This window comes from Vipera berus, assembly GCF_964194415.1.
Source record: "Vipera berus genome assembly, chromosome: 1".
NCBI lineage: Eukaryota > Metazoa > Chordata > Lepidosauria > Squamata > Viperidae > Vipera > Vipera berus.
Window position 1 is genome coordinate 118163323 of NC_138202.1, and position 12278 is coordinate 118175600.

Below are 12278 nucleotides of genomic sequence, written 5' to 3' on the forward strand. Positions count from 1 at the left end.
TATGGAAGGAGAGGTTGATTTCACAAAACCTTTCTTCTATGTACATTGTTATGTATTGGGCTTTTTGAGGGAATACGACGTGAGTTGCTGGAGCAGCTAACGGCTCTCCAGCAACCCAGACTACCAGTCTCCTGTGCTGCAATTGGCTATCCCCAGCCGGCAAACCTATTGGCTGCCGCCTAGGGGCTAGACTATATATTGCGGCTGGTTGCAGCCATTTCTCTCAGTACAGTCACAGCACGAAATAAACTATGAGTTACCTGTACTCTGTTCGCGTCTTCATTCCTGCGTCAAAGAACCCGCTATTTAACGTAAATGACATCCATTTTAAGAGCTAAGAAAATTCCACAATTGTTGCCAAGCTGGAGGTTTTGCTGTGCTGAAAATCACCTTGTGTAGTAATCACACCCAAGGCAGTAAAAACACCTTGCTCTTCTCTACACTTCTTCTGTATTTCAGAACAATTTGATCATATGCTTAGTATAAGCCATTAAAACCTCATTAAAGTTTTCAGAATAACAGCTGGGCTGCCTCCTTTATCAGACATTCTAGTGCAAGTAGAGCTGGATTTGTGTGCATCCCCCTATGCTTCTGAACAAAGGAAACAGCATGATCTACAGTCTCATATCTCCTGTGTGAGATCACAAAATGTGGCTTAACACAGAGCCTGGCAACATGTGCTTTAATCCAGCCTTCTTTGAGTATTAACCGGCAGAACTATGTGCGCGGCTAAACTCACCAACCTCTATCCGGGTTAATCCAGTACATCTTTCTGCCTATGATAGACTAACAAATATTTCTCATCCCCAGCATAGATACATAGGTGTTATTCCAAGTAAATACAGTATAAAGTCTTTTGGCGTGTAAGGCAACAATCCTGTAGACAATCTCCTCTTCCTATGGCAGTAAAAATACAGCAGTCATAGAAATTTTAAAAGTTGCTATTCTTGCCTCTTTCTCCCTAATGTTAAGGACTGGTCCCGTCTTAGCACACTTCAAAGGAATAAATTATCTGAAGCACAAGATAGGTCCTCGGAGGCTGGGGAACTCCTGTCCAATTCCTTTCTTGTCACTTAGTAAATCATCTTTAAATAAAACCTGCCAACAAAGTCCAGGAACAGCCAGTGACTCAGACATGGAAAGAGCAAGAGGCAGTTCTGGGGAAAGGGGGCAGGTGAGTTGCTGTAACACCAACTAAAAATACCCTCCTGACATTTGCAAAGACAGTGGAGAGGTCAGGATGCCTAGAAGTTCTCTTAGCTCTTTTCGCTTGGTACCCCATTATTCTTTCGTGGGCTCTAACTCTCGTGTTTGAAAGCAATGGATTTGTTTGATTTTAATTAGTAAACACATAGGATTGCTCTGTCAGAAAAACTGCTCTTTCGGCTAAAAAAGCCGCACCATTTCTGTTCTTTATGTCCGTGCTTCTGCTATCCTGTTTGCTTGATACATATATATGAATTGTAGGGAAATATTCCTATTGTTTCTAGGAAAGAAGCCCTCCCCCCTCCAAAAAAACACACACAACCCAAGTGAGAGAGAAAGAGCTACAACAGGGGTGTCAAACTCAATTTCATTGAGGGCCGCATCAGCATTGCGGTTGCCCTCAGGGGGCTGGGTGGGTATGGCCAGGGTGGGCGTGGCCTACTGGGTGGGCATGGCCAGCTCTACATCGTTGGCATCAAGGGTGCCTATGGGGGCCTGGGCAGGAGTGGGACAGATCTGGGGGTCTCTGGCGGAAGGAGGGTCTCTGGGCCAGGGCCAAGGCAGTGGGGGCCGTTCCCTAACTGTTTCCAGGATGGCTTCGCGGGCCTCATGAAACCACTTTGCGGGCCGGATCTGGCCCCCGGGCCTTGTGTTTGACATGTCTGAGCTACAAGAACAGGCCCTCACTGAACAATGATGACTGGGAGTAATTTGTCTAAAGATGGGAATGCTGTGTAATCATCCAAAGAATCCTTGGCAGGTAACTGTGTATATCCATTAACTAGTTCGAAACATATATTTCCCTACTTTGTTTTCAGCCAATCCCCACTCAGGGGTCATCCTACTTGACCTGTGCTAATGTACTTCTCTTTCATTCCCACATTTCTGCCTTGAATTTCCAGTGGCATACTTATAAGTAGCATGGTAAATTCTCACACTCCAGCATCTGTAGAAATCTCTAGCTTCCCCTTCAGTACAGGACTCTTCTAAGGTATGATTTGATTTGATTTGATTAAATTTATATGCCGCCCTTCTCCCTGAGGACTCAGGGCGGCTCACAACAATAAAAATTAAAAAACATAGAGTAAAAAATTTAAAAAAGAATTAAACAATAAATGCAAAATTGCGAGACAATTTAACCCAGTAAAAAGCCTAATTAAAAACCGTAGTCAGGCCAGACTATCCATAGGAAAAATAGATGCTTTTTTGTTCAGCTAAGAGGTAGCACCTACCTGACCTCGGATGATTTAAGAAAGCTAAACACAGAGGGGTTTATTAGAATCAGGATGAGAAAAGTCAGGGCTGTAGGCAGGATTGGGAAATTGAAAAAGCATCCTGGAAGGGTAATGGCGAATCGTTTTTGTAATGCTGATGAGATGGATGAGAATGGATACATCCACAAAGGTATCAAGAATTGAATCAGAGTTGAAGGAAGTATCAGAGTACGTCTGCTGTGATAATTGTACAAATTTTACTTCTCTACTGGAGTTATAAGTACATTCACTAAGTGACAGAAGCAATTTGAGTAGATTAAAAAACATTTCACAGAAGAAAGAAAATTTTAAAACCTGTGCGTGCCAGTCCCACAGGATTTAGGGCATTATTTGACTAGATGCTGAATATTGTGGTGAATGCTGGATGATTATTACTGCCTGCCTTATTTTTGTCCGCCCAATACCAATTGATGCTTTTCCAAATTTTGAATATGCAGAAATGCCATAAAATTCCTTGAAACCAAACTAACTAAAGTCTGCAGCTGTGGGCAAATCCTAAAGCGTGTGGTCCTGTGTACCTTTTTTGAAATTGTTTTATATGAGATTTGTATTAACTTCGGTATCTTATCTCTCTTCAAAAAACAGAAAAGCATAGCAGAAATTCTGTGCCTTGCTAACTTGCATCCATTTTAAATTTAAAATGATTTACAGCTCTATGAATAATATGTTTAAATTGAAGATATATTCCAAAGCTCCTTGAGAGCTCCATCATAAAGCATTTGCTGTTTTCCTTCATATACCAGTTTTCTCAGAGGTGTCACCATTGTAAAAAAATTGAGATTCTTGGCCTTCAACATTACACAATAAACAAAAAATCAAGTGATGTAGCCTCAAAAATGTATCTTGCCAATAACAATACTAGGAAGTTACAGATTCAGAGAAATAGAGACCACACATTTATTTTTTATATGGGGAAAAGATTGCCTAATGTAGACTTCAATGAATGTGTAGACTGAATAATCCAAAATAATCTCAGATGTATAGTAAAAACACTTTAGAAAAAAGTACGAACAAGGATTCTATACAGCATATAAAAGGGCAATATAACAGTAATCATCAGTAAAATGTAAAGCATATGTAAACAATCAGAGATAAAATAGGTTGGATAAAATATATATTTGGTTTAGAGAGTCAGTGAAATCAAAAGCTCTGTGTCTGCTGCTGAAATACCTAGAATGAACACTACCTGAACCTTTTTGAAGAACTAAGTCCACAACCAGTGCACCATCAATGAGAAGGCTCTGTTTCTGGCCATTACTTGCCACATGGATGATGTGGTCCCTCTTCGCTCTTTTGAAGAACTCTCAGTATCACATACTTGGTTACGTCTCTTCTTTTCTAGTTCTCAAGTGTTCTTTGATGAATACTTTAAAGAATAGCTAATTGGGAGTGACTCTCCTCCTACCTAACCATTTTTCTTATATCTCCTAAATTTTCTTGGGAGATAGGAGAACATGATATGCTTCTAAGTTTAACTTCACCATGAGGTTTCCCTCCCATGTCTATTTCTCCTTCCAGAGCTCAAGAATCCTGAGTTCTCTGGGACCTGAACATAGTGTAGGAGCTATCAATTGGCCCTCCCCTTATGTTTTAGGAATAAACACTTACCTGGAGTCACAACTAGGAACAGTTCTTTCGTGAGCCCAGAGTCCACTATGGACTATTTATACACATGATGTCCTAGAAATCAGACTTCACCTACCTATGGGCAGGTCCTTCCCCGAGGCTAGCTGACTTTCTTCGTGTCTTCTTTTTCCTGGCTTCTTCTGCCAGTATCTCAATCCTCACTCCTATTGCTATGCCTGCCTGCAGCATTTCTCTCATTGTTTACTACTCTGTTGATACAGCCACCCTCCACTCTGTGATGGGTAACTAAACACTCCTATTTTTATCAGGAAACCCAGCAGGTGCTTCTTTCAATCATAGCCCCTACTTCTCAGAAGGGCCAGATGGAGCCAAGACAAGGTAAAGAAAGATAGCTTCTAGCAGCCTCTTAGCAATTCAGCTCAACATTTAAGGGAATCATAGGAAAGAACTATTTTTCTCTTTTAGGGGGAAAGTGATGTGTAGCGAGCTGCCTATAAGAGATTTTTCAGCCTGCGTATTGGTCTCCCGAGGCATCAGCTGTATGGGAGAATACTCCAGAGCTATTAATAATAGACACAGTTTCCATAGCCTTTTGTCACTTCTGATAAACAACAGACATTCAAAGGAAATTTGAAAGGTGGCCTACAGGGATTCAAAGAACATTTACGGTATACAAAAAAACAAAAGAATCCGCCAAAGACTTTGAAAAGAAGTCATATTCTTAAGAGGATAGAAGAAGCTGTAGAAGCATATGAAATGTCTCCATTTAGAGCAGAACTACCATTCACTTCCCTTTTGTTATTTAATGCATAAGTTGTTTTGGGTTTCCGGTAAAAGGAAACAAACATTCTAAATAAGTAAAAGCAGGAATCCAGGCTCCAGTCTAGTGCTCCCCCCACATCTAGGATTAGAGATGATACAGTGCATGTTGTTGGGTGTATATCTGACTTTGCCACACTTCATTTTTGCACTTTCTTTAGGATGTGGTTTAGCACCACAGAAGCCCTAGGACTCTCTCCATCCTTGAAAGGTAGTCAGTTTCACAGAAATGGGGAAAGTCTGAAGGAATATTGAGATTTCATCATTCTTAATGAAGTTGAATATTTAACTTCATCAAGAGACAAGTGCACCTTATTTGGATAAAACAAAGACAGCTTTGCTTGTCCTCAGGAAGAGGCCTTAATAGATGCAAAATTATTTTAAGTTGACATTGCTGCTTACATATAAACTGTCAAAAAATTAAGATATTTGGGGATTTTGACACTCGCATTGTATGTATGAGTTTGAGAACAAAGCATGTCTGCGGCTGAAACTAACCTTCCTTCCACTGGGATTCCCACTGGGTGGGAATGTCTGATAGGAATGGTTAGTGTTGCAGCCTTATTCTGAGGGATATACTAACTATGCAGATCATATTTAGCATTTAGATACCAATTTCCAAAGATGCACAAGTTCAAATGTCAAAAACACATTTTCATATCATGATTTGAGCGGACATGTTCTCTAATATCATCACTTCAGTCATGTTTCCTTGAAGAAAAAAAAATCTTCTATGATAGAGTTATGTTGCACTGGCAACACAAGTTGCACAAATATTGTCAACACTCTTTTTCCCATCTTTCACAACCTGGCAGAAAGTATTTGCTGTAAACACTGCTATGGAAACAAAACCGAGATAGCTCTCTGCTGGAAGGAACTCATGGTTTGAATATATGATTTGCCAAGGACTCCAACAGACTTAGTTTATAATGTGTCCCTGGGGTGACAGTGAAAACCTGGTGAAAACTATGGGATTAACCTCTTATGACATACTCTTGTGTATGACACTCACACAAGTCCAGTGAGCATTCTTCACTTATTCATTTCTGAAGCCACTCTGACGCCTTGTGGCCAAAAAGACTGAGTTTCTAAAATTAGACTGTAACAGGGACAAGATATAGGGATGGAGAATAATAACAAGAACTGCACTGTGATCCAGAGACAAGATCAAACCTTATTTTTATTATACATGAGCTTCCTCACCAGAATACAAATGGAAGAAAGGCATGTAATACAATTATGAAGTCATGCCCAGATGTATAGGAAGAGTCTTATTACACCAACAATCTACAAGCAGAAAAAGACTCACTTGTAATTAGTATTTTGCCTCCAAAGGGAAATTATACTCATTGGAAGTTGAAAACATGTAGGGAGGGATCTGGTAATCTTCCTAAGTGCTGATTTATTACTTCTTTTGTTCTTCCTAAGATGCGTTCTGGACATGTTGATGTGCCCCAACATTATTAGAATTTATAGAAACAATTAAAACTTGGATATTTCAAAAGACCTTTGAGGGGCAGATGATTGAAATTCTTTCTATATATGATTCTACAGGGTTATGATTCCTTGCATAGGAATGCTGTATAATGTAGTATTTTAAAATTATTAGTTTGGACTATTTTTGCTATTATAATTTTCTTTACTTAGATTAAGATAGAATGATAGGATCCAAATCAGTTGTTGGGTGGAGTGACATAAGCCCAGTAAAATAAAATTTTTAAAAACCTGGTCCTAGGAGTTGGTCTACTAATTAGAGAAACAGCATGTTTTCAACAGCCTATCTCACTTCTTGTGTGATCAAGAGGAACTCTTTTTCCCCCCCATCACACTGCAGGTTTTTATCTAAAGTAAACAAACCATGTTTATTTGGGATGAGCTTCTTCTTATCCAGTCTGTTTTGATTCATGGGCAGCAGAGAGAAATGGCTTTATTTGCTCCTTATATAATATGATACACAAAGAGGATCTCAAATTACTTACTAAATATATAAGCATGGTCAGCCAGTAAAAGCTACTGCATGATAAAGGTATTTTCTAACCTCCCACATGATGAAGAGTCAGTTCCAGCCAAAACTGTGGTCAAACTCAAGAAACATTGATTTCTCTTTCAGATTGCTGAGTGAGTCACAGGCAGACAGACTGCAATTAGTTGGGCAAAAGAATAGACAAATTTGTCGCTCAGGTATCCAAATGTAGCCTTGATTAAAATACGGTAGTCTGAATGACCCTTTTCATATAATTAATCTTTGCCAGCACCCATGTTTAGTCAAGAGCCTTTATAAGCTCTTGACCTTATCAACTGGCATTACTTGCAACACAGCAAAAAATGACTCCGAAAGGCCTACGCTATGGTAACTGTTCCAGTCCAGATAATCAATCAGTTCATGTGTTTGTTCATGGGCAGAAGGAAGAACCATTTAACTATTTTATGTCTATGATGTAAACATATTCCCAGGAAAGCAACTGCTACAATACTTTGTTACATGCAGAGCATTTAGGTTTTTGAAATGGTTAACAGCTAACAAGACAATTTAAATCTGAACCATGATCATTGTCAAGGTTTCCACCCCCCCCCCCCTTTGGGCCACTCTACCCCTTCCTGATGTCCAGATGTAGTGAAGTTATTGATTCCATTGTTCTGGGAGCATATACCTGTAGGATTGTATACAACAGTATTTCAGTATTTCTTAAGGTGAAAGACAAAAACCAGAAATAATTGTTGCAGAATATTGGAGAGTACACATTTTATAAGGAAAACTTAAGAGTCCCCTTTGTTAGATGCATTACGGTTTGTTATCAATTAGCAGATGATAAATATACCTAAATAATAGATGAAAGCCAACAATGTAGTGGTTAAGTCATCAGGCTGGAATTCAGACGACCACTCTGTACCTCTTAGGCACAAAATCAGTCAGGACCAGTCAGTTTCTTTCAGCCTGAAAACGGAGACAATGGCAAACCAGGACTGAAAAATATTGCCAGGAAAACTGCAGGACGTCCAAGCAGTCTTCAAGAATTAAACATGATTGAACCGAAGGGAAAAAAGATGGATATAAAGGAGAACAATGAAAATGAGCTAAATATATTAGTTGGAGTGCCAAGTGCTTTCAGTGACCACAATACTATGTTAATATGATATAATGGTAAGGTGCCATACCACAGTAGGAAGATCCAAATCCACTCAACATAGACGTTCATTGGATTACTTTGGACTAGCTTACATTCTCTCAGTCCACCTCCAAGGATTGCTATTCTAAGCATAAAACAAACAAAAAAAATTCCTGTGCAGATATTGTATTAGTTCATGGAGGAAAAGTAGTATCTAACTGACAGACAAGCAGAGATTGGCCATAACAATAAACTTAGTCTTGTTGAGTTAATTAAGACTGCATATTCCCAGCATTATAAACTAGCATGTGTTTATGTGTACGTTTACTTATTTGGAATCAAGAAACTTAAAATCGAGTTGCAACTCACAGAAACATCTTTATATCAGGTCAAACTACTTGTCCATTAATCCAGCTCACTCCAGAAATTGCAGCATCTTTGCCCAAGGACCATTAACTAACACCTGCCCTTAGAGTTCCTTTGCTCTGTTTGTGTCAGGAATAGAATTTAGAATCTTCTCCTTGCAAAACAGGTCCTCTCTTGAGCTATGGAGGGAGCTATGGTTCCATCCTTCACCCCCTTGCCTGATGTGGTATCATTGTTTGTGCCAACCAAAATACAGAATATAGAAAGAGAACAAGTCATACAGGTTGCTCAAGCTGATCCCACATTGGCAACCTAAATGATCAATTATTTGACCAACTGATTCTTTTTGTCTCCAAACTTCTTGCGGCATAGTTTTTAAAACAGATTATATGATGTTTTAAAGCTTCTGCATTGTGAATAGTACCAATGAAGTGTCTACCACTGCAGTTGCCACTGCAGAAGCTAATCGGACACAAGGCAAATCAAATTTTATTCAGCACTGACCTACAGTAAACCCCAAAGTCAGGAAATCATCAAGTCACAGAAAATAATCATGCAGACAATCTGTCCCTCTAGGTCAGACATGTCAAACACAAGGCCCGGGGCCCGGATCCGGCCCGCAAAGTGGTTTCATGTGGTCCGCGAAGCCATCCTGGAAACAGTGAGGGAACGGTCCCCACGGCCTTGGCCCTGGCCCAGAGACCCTCCTTCTGCCAGAGACCCTCAGATCTGTCCCACTCCTGCCCGGGCCCCCATAGGCACCCTTGATGTGAACGATGTAGAGCTGGCCATGCCCACCCAGTAGGCCATACGCACTCTAGCCACGCCCACCCAGTAGGCCACGCCCACCCGGCCCCCTGAGGGCAACCGCAATGCTGATGCAGCCCTCAATGAAATTGAGTTTGACACCTCTGCTCTAGGTTGCTTCCTTGCATGATCAAAAGAAAAAAGGACAGAAATAGCCCTTTACAAAATGAGCTGCAGTTCATTCTTGTCTCAGGGCATAATTTACAAAGAAGTCAGTCTGGGGCATAGGTTGAAGTTCCAAAAATGCTGGGACCACCTTCCTTGGCTGGCATTAGCCCTGGATGCCATTTTTATCCAGGGAAGTTATTATCCTGAGACTAGATCTAAGGAAACAGTTCATCAAAGAGAGGATTTGGGCAACTTACTCAATGGAGGTAGTGTAATATAGTAGCATGTATAGTTTCCTGAAGCTTTTTTCCCCCAGAGATATCAGTACAATTTGTTTGTTTGCTATACGGTCACAGACGAATTTAATATAAATCTTAGAAAAAGGTATCTGAAAGCAAATTATCAAGGGTGAAAAATCATTACAAAATAAATGCAGCATGTTTTATCAAAAGCTTCTTTAGGCTTTGCTTAACACAGAATCAATGCTTTCTAATGATTGCAACAAGGGAGTTTTTACAACATTTGCAAAGATTTTGCTAGTCAGATTCTTCAGTAAACAATTTAAAATCTCTGATTGGGGTCATCCATGTATTTAATAATAAAGAGAGAAATTAGCATTGCATGTGGGCAACATCACAAAATACAAGGTGCTGCGATACCTGTATAAGGGATATCCTTAATTTTCCTTTCATAACTTTAAAATCTTGCTACTAAGAATGCCTTTCTATAAGGACCAGAAAGAGTATTATGAAAATATTTAGGAGTGGCATAATAAAGGAGTCCCCAACTCCCAGGCCACAGACTGCTACTTGTCCTTGGCTTTTTAGTCGATTGTGCATGAAATCATTCTACTCCCACCCCCACTCCTGGTCTGTGGAAAAATCTTTTTCCACGTTACTGGTCCTTAGTGCCAGAAAGGTACAAGTACAGAGACCTGGCTCAAAAACAGTAACTGTGAGAGGGACCTTTGAGTCCTAGTGAACGATCACTTGACTATGAGCCAGCAATATGCAGCAGCAGCCAAAAAAGCTAATACAATCCTGGGTTGTATAAACAGAGGCATAGAATCAAAATCACGTGAAGTATTACTACCACTTTATAAAACCCTAGTAAGACTACATCTGAAATACTGCAACCAATTTTGGTCACCATTCTACTCTGTTCTACTCTACTCTACTCTATACATGTTGGGGCTGCTGGTATAATAGATGTCATCAACATTTCAAACAACAATAAATGCAACAATGTAACATTTTGAAAAATAAGTGTTGCTGCCTGTGCTGGATCTCATTTTTTTTGGCCCAATACCAGCAAACACTTTATCATATTTTACCGTATATTCCATGACTAATACCTGTCACTCTCCTGTATTAGGGTGTAATAAAATATCTTCTTAGGGCACTATCACATACATGCACCATGGTGTTCTGTTCGTCAGGCATAGTGATGGGCATGCTGCCAAGAATCTGTAGGAGACCAAAATGTTGGCTTTATATTTGATGAGACAGATGGAAAGTAATAGATGATTCTGTTTCCAAAGTTGTCAATTTACAATCTCTTTTTTCTATAAGTGAACAAATATATTCTGTACTGTCAGTCCCTAATCCTATTAAATTTTCAGTTATCTTTGGATGATAAACTTGCCCAAGGAGAAGAGAGTAACAAAAGCTTTATAATTGTGTGAAAAATAGAAAGATTGAAATCTAGTATTCTGTGCACGTTTATATAGTAGACCTAATGAACTGAGTAAGTGGACCCTGCCATAGTGCGAGAATAACACTAGGAAGAAGAGATTTAATGAGTTGAATAGCTCTTTCAACTACATTTTTAAAGCCCACAGAACAGAAAAAGTTCATTGCTTTGTCATATTCAGATTAACTAATGCAGTTCCTTTTTAGAAAATAATGATGGCTAAGGATCCATCTGTACCCTCAACATTATATAACAACTAGGATTTTTTCTAGGGTTACTGAGCTTGGACTACAGGTATCTGGAATTCATATTAAAGTATACCTGGCAGATGAGGGTCTTACCTCAGCTTGAAAACATCTCCCTGAATAACTACCAATTGCTATCAACTGTAAACCTGGCTGCCTGCCTTGCTGCTTACCCTTAAGTCAAGCTGATTTATGTTAACAGCACATACAAAGCCCTACATGGCATGGGTCCGGATTACCTGCGGGAGCACCTACTGCCGGCGTCAACGTCCCTCCGTCCGGTACGTTCCCACAGAGAGGGCCTCCTCAGGATACCACCGGTCAGAGAATGTCGGCTGGTGACCCCCAGGGGGAGAGCATTCTCTGTGGGTGCACCAATCCTTTGGAACCGCTTACCAGCTGAACTCCGGATGGCCCCCGACCTTCGCTCCTTCCGGCGTGATCTAAAAACTTATCTATTCGAACAAGCCGGCCTGGCCTGATGGATTTGGGTTTTAAAATTATTTAACTAATGTATTCTTATTTTATTGCCCTGTACACCGCCCTGAGTCCTTCAGGAGAAGGGCGGTATATAAATCAAATAAATAAATAAATAAATAAATAAATAAATAAATAAATAAATAAATAAATAAATAAATAAATAAATAAATAAATAAATAAACACTGATCCCAAAATATATTCTTGATGGACTTCAGTTCTTATTTTTCTTCACCAAGCAAACTGCCTATTTATTTTTCACATTGTTTGCTGCTTTTTAAACAATTATGTAATCTACCGATAGATCCTCTTATCCTACAATATCTAAATTTACTCCAAGAGTCTTGAGAGATTTGGATACGGTTGGATTTTCAAAAAGCCTTTGAGGAAGTTGACAGCTCATCATCTATTCTATTGTATATATGTGTGTAGTCACATAGACATATTCCAAAAGTGCTAGAAAGGATTCATCATCTTCAGTTGATCTCTCTCTCTCTCTCTCTCCCTCTATTAAAAAGGTGGGATTTATTTATTATTCATTTATTTATCTTTGCAGATTATATGCTTATTTTCCTTCAGGAAGGCTTCT

The 12278-nt window shown here is 39.5% G+C and overlaps 1 protein-coding gene across 2 annotated transcripts in view; it reads right to left on the reverse strand.

The window, feature by feature from the left end:
• SMTNL1 (smoothelin like 1) overlaps positions 1–10709 on the reverse strand; it is a 28921-nt gene extending 18212 nt beyond the window's left edge. The window contains exon 1 of one of the 2 annotated variants that reach the window (XM_081313977.1): positions 10629–10709. The gene's annotated coding sequence lies outside the window, so the exon portion shown is untranslated. Of the gene's footprint in view, positions 1–4088; positions 4273–10628 lie in introns of those variants that run through there. The other variant, XM_081313978.1, reaches the window with a different exon arrangement.
• Positions 10710–12278: the final 1569 nt, after the last annotated feature.